This window comes from Orycteropus afer, unplaced genomic scaffold, assembly GCF_000298275.1.
Source record: "Orycteropus afer afer isolate SDZICR_OR568_19922 unplaced genomic scaffold, OryAfe1.0 scaffold00343, whole genome shotgun sequence".
Classification (NCBI taxonomy): domain Eukaryota; kingdom Metazoa; phylum Chordata; class Mammalia; order Tubulidentata; family Orycteropodidae; genus Orycteropus; species Orycteropus afer.
In genome coordinates this window covers 1,524,851-1,529,452 of record NW_006921930.1, presented here as the reverse complement: position 1 = coordinate 1,529,452, position 4,602 = coordinate 1,524,851, and the positions used below count along the sequence as shown (strand labels likewise).

The window sequence follows — 4,602 nt, the reverse complement described above, 5'->3', positions numbered from 1 at the left end:
TTGAATTTGCCTATGAGCAGTTGATGGTCTGTTCCACAATCATATATTTACTGAGTATCTACTATGTGCCAGATTCTGTGTTCATTCTTGGGGATAGAAAGATAAATCAGAAATGATCCTTTTCCTAATTAAACTCCTAACCTAGTGGCATGATAGTGACATAAATAAAATTACAATTTCTCTGTAAAAGCACAATAACAGACCTACCTCCACTTGATCCAGTCTGTACTGGGGAGAATAGAGAGCAAAAGGGCCAAGGGAGACGTCAGAGGAGTCTTCCAGAAGAAGGGAACACTCCTGTACTTCAGAGATCTCCTGGTGTTGATGATCTTTTTGCTCTCTCTTGTCTTATACTTCTTCCTCTTTCGTTTGTGTTTCCCACCAACCTTGAAATTTGTTCAAGCTTCTACCATATTAAGAAAAACAACTTTCCTCAACCCTGAACCCCTAGTTACCTCCCTTGCCTACTCCTTTTTTTTTAAAAAAAAAAAAAAAAAATCCCTTTTCTCTTGCCTTTTGCTCCTAAGTCCTCTGAAATCTGGCCCCCATCTTCACCTTTCCCCAAAATTACTCTCAATAAGTGTCATTAATAACATCTTGGTTGGTAAATTCATTGGAGACTTTCCAGCCCTTTTCTTATTTTCTTGGTTGCATTTTTCACTACTGACACTGCCTTCATGACCCTTCTACTCCCTTTGACTTCTCTGACTCCTCACCCTCCTGGTTTGCTTCTGCTTCCTTGACCGCCCCTTCTCACACTTCTGTGTGTCATTCTTGTGCAGGAGCCATACTAATCTTCTTTATACCATTCCAACTTTAGTATATGTGCTACTGAAATGAGTTCCTTATTCTTTTATATACTTTCTCCTATAGCTCATCATTTAAAGGTTAGTAAGTGTTCGACACCCAGACGTGGGAGGTGGGGGAGGAGCTGGCGCCAAGATAGAGCCACGGGAACCCAGGTAAGCACAGGCAGACAGGCCACACACTCAGATGTGGGAGGCAAGGGAGGAGCCGGGGCCTAGATAGGGCTGTAGGAACCCAGGTAAAGGGAGAGAGACAGGCCACACACCCAAGAGGCAGGAATGGGGGGAAAAGCCAGGGACAATAGAGCCGCGGGATCCAGGTAACAGGAAGGTGGAGAGGTTTGGAACAGCTAAGGAAGACAAACTTGTTTGTCAGTTTGTCATACTGTGGTGGCTTACATGTTGCTATGAGGCTTGAGGCTGTGCCACTGGTGTCTCAAACGTCAGCAGGGTTGCACACGGTGCACAGGTTTCAAAGCAGCTTACAGACTGAGATAGACTAGGAAGAAAGAAGAGGCCATCCATGTCTCAAAGAAATGGCCAGGGAAAACCTTACGAATAGCAGAGAAACACTGTCTGATACATTACTGTGCAACTTTATGAATAGCCCTGAAACATTGTCCAATATTGTGCAGGAAGACCAGCCCCTTAGGTCGGAAGGCACTCAAAATACGAGTGGAAAAGAGCTGCAACATCAGAGTAGAACCAACCTTACTGATATGGATAAAGTAAAGCTATCAGTACCTCCATTTGCTGACATGGCATGACTCAAATTGAGGAGAAACAGCTGCAAACATCCATTAATGACTGGAACATGGAATGTACTAAGTATGAATGTAGGAAAATTAGAAGTTGTCAAAATGAAATGGAATGCATAGATTGATATCCTAGGCATTAGTGAGCTGAAATGGACTAGTTTTGGCTATTTTGCATCAGACAAACATATCATCTACTATGCCAGGAATGACAGTTTGAAGAGGAATGGCGTGGCATTCATCATCACAAAGGATGTTTCAAGATCTCTCCTGAGGTACAATGCTGTCAGTGATAGAATAATATCCATACGCCTACAAGGAAGACCAGTTAATACTACGATTATTCATATTTATGCACCAAACACCAAAGCCAAAGGTGAAGAAATAGAAAATTTTTACTGATTTCTGCAGTCTGAAATTGATTGAATATGCAAGTAAGATGTGTTAATTATCACTGGTGACTGGAATGCAAAAGTTGGAAACAAAGAAGAATTACCAGTAGTTGGAAAATTTGGCCTTGGTGACAGAAATAGCACTGGAGACCTCATGAGAGAATTTTGCAAGACCAATGACTTATTCATTACAAATACCTTTTTTCAACAATACAAACAGCAGCTATACACATGGACATCACCAGATGGAGTACACAGGAATCAGATTGACTATATCTGTGGCAAGAGGCGATGGAAAAGATCTTCAGCCAAAACGAGGCCAGGAGCTGATTGTGGAACAGACCATCAACTGCTCATATGCAAGTTCAACTTGAAGTTGAAGACAATTAAAACAAGTCTACGAGAACCAAAATATGACCCAGAATATATCCCTCTTGAATTTAGAGACTATCTAAAGAATAGATTTGACACATTGAACACCAGTGACCAAAAACCAGAAGAATTATTAGATGACATCAAGAATATCATCCATGAAGAAAGCAAGAGGTCATTAAAAAGACAAGAAAGGAAGACAGAAACCAAAACGGATGTCAGAAGTGACTCTGAAAATTGCCCTTAAGCAGAGAGTAGCTAAAGCAAATGGAAGAAACGAAAAAGTAAAAGAACTGAACAGAAGATTTCAAAGAGAAGCTCAAGCAGACAAAGCCAATTACTACAACGAAATGTGCAAAGACCTGGAGTCTGAAAACCAAAAGGGAAGAACAGGCTCGGCATTTCTCAAACTGAAAGAACTGAGGAAAAAATTTAAGCCTTGAGTTACAAGATTGAAAGATTCTATGGGCAAAATATTGAATGTTGCAGGAAGCATCAAAAGAAGATGCAAGGAATATGCAGAGTCACTGTACCAAAAAGAAATGGTTGATGATCATCCATTTCAGGAGGTGGCATATGATCAAGAACCAATGGTATTGAAGGAAGATGTTGAAGCTGCACTAAAGGAATTGGGGAAGAACAAGGCTCCAGGAATTGACTGCTCATGCCTGTTGAGATGTTTCAACAAATGATGCCTCACTGGAGGCACTCTCTCAGTTATGCCAAGAGATTTGGAAGACAGCTACCTGGCCAACTGACTGGAAGAGATCCATATTTGTAGCCATTCCAAAGAAAGGTGATCCCACAGAATGTGGAAATTATCAAACAATATCATTAATATTGCCTGCAAGTAAAATTTTACTGAAGATAATTCAAAAATGGTTGCAGCAGTATATTGGCAGAGAACATCCAGAAATGCAAGCTGGATTCAGAAGAGGACGCAGAACGGGGGTTATAATAGCTGTTGTCAGATGGATCTTGGCTCAAAGCAAAGAATACCAGAAAGATGTTTACTTATGTTTTATTGACTATGACAAGACATTTGATTTTGTGGATCATAACAAATTACGGGTAACATTGAAAAGAATGGGAATTCTAGAACACTTAATTATACTCATGAGGAACCTGTACATAGACCAAGAGGCTGTCGTTTGAACAGAACAAGGGAACACTGCATGGTTTAAAATCAAAAGGTTGTGCCTCCGGGTTGTATCCTTTCACCAGACTTATTTAATCTCTATGCTGAGCCAATAATCCGAGAAGCTGAACTATATGAAGAAGAACATGGCATCAGGATTGGAGGAAGAAGAATCATTCACAGCTTGTGATATGCTGATGACACAACTTTGCCTGCTGAAAGTGAGGATGACTTGAAGCATTTACTGAGGAAGATTAAAGAATACAGTCTGCAGTATGGATTACATCTCAATATAAAGAAAACAAAGTCCTCTCACAATTGGGCCTACAAGCAGCAGCATCATGATAAATGGAGAAAAGATTGAAATTGTCAAAGACTTCTCATTGCTTGGTTCTACAATTGATGCCAATGGAAACAGTAGTTAGGACATCAGATGACAGATAGCACTGGGCCAATCAGCTGCAAAGGACCTCTTTCAAGTGCTGAAGAGCAAAAATATCTCTTTGAGGACTAAGGTGCACCTGACACAAGCCATGGTACTTTCAATTACCTCATATGCATGTGAGAGCTGGACAATGAAGAAGGAAGACCTAAGAAAAGTTGATGCTTTTGAGTTGTGGTGCTGGCGAAGAATGCTGAAAGTACCATGAACTGCTAAAAGATCTAACAGATCTGTCCTGGAGGAAGTGCAGCTGGAATGCTCCTTGTAGCTGAGAATGGCCAGACTTTGTCTCATACACTTTGGTCATGTTTTCAGAAGGGACCATTCCCTGGAGAAGGATGTCATGCTTGGTAAGGTGGAGGGTCGACAAAGGAGGGGAAGGCCCTCAACGAGATAGATTGACACAGTGGCTATGGCGATGGGCTCAAGTATAGGATGGACCTTGGAGCTGGTGTGGGACTGGGCAGTGTTTCATTCTTCTGTGTATAGGGTCTCTATGAGTTGGAAATGACTCGACGGCACCTAACAACAAGTGTTGGAATTCTTCAGGGATATTTTCTAATTCTATATTCTATTCCTGAGAAAATTTATTTATTCCTATGAGCTTAACAGAAAGCAAAAGAAAGAAACAAACAAATAAAAAACTCCAAGCCCATTGTTCCACCTCCTACTTTGGTGAGTAGTGACTGGGATCTTA

General features: G+C 41.0%; 1 non-coding gene across 1 annotated transcript; it reads right to left on the bottom strand.

The window, feature by feature from the left end:
• Positions 1-737: 737 nt before the first annotated feature.
• Positions 738-844, bottom strand: LOC122151244. Its single transcript, XR_006164049.1, has one exon. It is a non-coding gene; the product is annotated as a U6 spliceosomal RNA (small nuclear RNA).
• Between the last annotated feature and the right edge of the window lie 3,758 nt (positions 845-4,602).